The sequence below is a fragment of the Ipomoea nil genome, unplaced genomic scaffold, assembly GCF_001879475.1.
Source record: "Ipomoea nil cultivar Tokyo-kokei standard unplaced genomic scaffold, Asagao_1.1 scaffold1286, whole genome shotgun sequence".
NCBI lineage: Eukaryota > Viridiplantae > Streptophyta > Magnoliopsida > Solanales > Convolvulaceae > Ipomoea > Ipomoea nil.
Genome location: NW_017617714.1, coordinates 674,080 through 676,829, shown reverse-complemented (window position 1 = coordinate 676,829; position 2,750 = coordinate 674,080). Strand labels below are relative to the sequence as shown.

At 36.7% G+C, this 2,750-nt stretch overlaps 1 long non-coding RNA gene across 1 annotated transcript; it reads right to left on the bottom strand.

Moving 5' to 3' along the window:
• Positions 1–509: 509 nt before the first annotated feature.
• On the bottom strand, positions 510–2,356 carry LOC109184786. The gene is made up of 3 exons (XR_002054873.1): positions 2,255–2,356; positions 624–729; positions 510–530 (listed from the first exon to the last, which is right to left on the bottom strand). It is a non-coding gene; the product is annotated as an uncharacterized LOC109184786 (long non-coding RNA).
• Positions 2,357–2,750: the final 394 nt, after the last annotated feature.

Sequence of the window (2,750 nt, the reverse complement as noted above, 5' to 3'; positions counted from 1 at the left end):
TAGTTTTTAGGTTATGTTGTTTGTTGAATTGAACATCTAAAAATAAGTAATAGTAGTTGTTTTGTTTGAGAATACCTTTTCTGTTACATGTAAAATGACGTATTTTATAAAGAAAGCACATTGATGTAAAATTTGTTTAAATATCTTTTTCTTCCAGTAAGAGTTACATCCCTTCTATGTTAGGCATCACATCTTGTATCCAAACCTGAATAAAGTCATGTGTTAACTTACCATTAGCAAACATTTAAGAGCATATGTACTATAAACATTACATTTAAACAACTGAATAATTTAAAATAAAAATAAATAACATGAATGTTAAGAAAATAATTTATTTAAGGAACCAAAAGCCGAAGGTTCTTTTTGATGAAAAGTTTAATGAAAGCCTTATAATTCAATTGTAAATTCCTGAGATAGTATTGTATATTTACTAATAAAATGATTTTTTACCAATGTCAAAGATTGTGTATGGTCAGTGGTCACCTTATGTAATATCAACTGATTTCAGGAGATTATCATCTTTCACCTCACTGAATATAAGGAAGAGCCGAAGAAGTTATTAATTAATTTTGCATGTTAAAACAACATTTCAACAACGGTTTTTATTTTATAGATAAGTTTACCAATAAACTATATCAACAGATGTATACTTTAGGCTCAAAATCCTTCTTCTTTTGCTTGAAGTTCAGCAAAAATATTATTAGGATCAAAGCATGTTGCAAAGCAAACCTGCCCAGGGAACTAACATTATAGCCCATATAAGATGTCCGTTTTAAAAATAACTGATGTATATCTAATATTTTTTTTTCGTCGGTTTAGTAAAAAATTGTCATAAAAAATGATGTATATTATTTTTTATTTATTTTATTGACGTTTATAAGTTAATATATATGTTAAAGAATATGTTGACGTTGGTTTAGTCAAAATTTGATGTTATAAAAACTGAAGAAAATTACTGTTAGATAATCCTAGCAATTAAAAATCTAAAAGGTCCTAAAACCAGAGCAAGTATTTTTACCCCGAATAACATCTCTTGGGAGGTCCTAATGCTGCTCCTGGAGATTTAGCTGAATCGTTGTCTTCTGGAGTCATATAACATCTCTTGGGAGGTCGAAGAGCAGGTGTGGAGCTCATCGATTTTGCTGGGGTGGATGCGAGTTTAGTTGGTGTTCCTTCAGCACTCAAGAACGAACCTTCCTCGACTTTAGAGAGACGCAAATCCTTCTTCACAGGAGCAGCATTAGGCGAGCATCCAACACCCGAATCAGCACAAGATTTAGAAGCTTTCCTCTCAGGGGAAAGATTGACAGCAACCGTTTGTTCTTGCTTGGTGTCCTCCGCCCTGCAGCGCTGGGAGAAGCTCCGTCTGAAAGAACGAGAGAGGTGGGACGCTGAAGCCGGGGGTTTAGACAGGTTGACGACAATGCCACCAATCTCAGACACAGCTTCATTTCTCGCCTCACCACCCGAACCAGAAGGCACTGGCGGCTTTGATTGATTGAACGGATGTGGTAATTCCTCCTCTGGAATATCATCTCCCTGAAGCAAACATCATAGTCAACAAAAACCATTCATTTGCAAATCATTAAAAAGAACAATCTGCAACAATGTTCATTCCACCAAACAATATCCATGAAATGCTAATCACAACAGAAAGCTAATAACAAATAAAGCTTGAATTGTCATCATCAAGTTTCGCTTATATTAGCTCGATGCAGAAAATCATTACGCCATCAAAAAGTAAATGCATACCTCTGGATGGGATTTGAAGAAATCTAAAAGCCGAGCTCGGAACACTTTCCTCAACTCCAAATTCCCATTCCCAGATTTCACCTTTCCATTGTCCCCAACCGCGCTGGCGTTTGGCATAAAAGTTTAGGTATAGCATAACTAAATAACTTTGCTATAAGTAATGATTATAATGGGTAAAGAGCACATAAAACACAAGGGAAAAATAAACTTCAATTCACCATTGTTTTTGGTACATGTAGTTGATCCACCATACTAAAATACACTTACCATGCCGATAGAAAGACATTTCGATCAGAAGCAAAACTGTAAAAGGAATTACACAACACAAACTGTTGAAACATATAGAATCCATAAAAGAACTCATCACCTCTTAGACATGGAATGATGAATTAACCATTGCGGGCATAACAAATGCCAAACATTAACAAGCAATTCTCTGAATATCTAAAGGGATAACGAAATTGCAGATGTGAGAAAATGTGAATGGAAGAAGGAAACTAACCGATGTCGCCAATGAGGAGCAACTTTATAAGATAATCTTAGTCCGCTCGAGCCCTAGCCGGTGGAGCTGCCATCCTTTCTTTTCAATTCGCTCCTGTACGTATCTATATAAATGTGATTCCAATCATCGATGTATAACCCTTAAAATTCGCCCCTGCAATCAAAGCTTCAAAAGCGCATCCACATCAGCTATAATGCAATACACTGTGCAGAACCAGAATCACGATCCCTAAGTAAGATAGATTTACGCGAAGATTCAACAAATACAACAAAACACAGACGGAAATCCAGAGGTATAGAAGTTACGTTGGAAGGCGGTACACCTGGCGGGGAGAGATGGTGGCGCGTATGTCAGCAAGGCGTCGGCGAAATTGGACAGTGAAAATGGAACAAGTATCAGATGGTAACATACAAACTATGATCTGCACAGGCGTCCTCTCTCTCTCACTCTCACTCTCTCTGCTTTTTCGCCCGTTCCACGTTCGATAGGTGTGTAC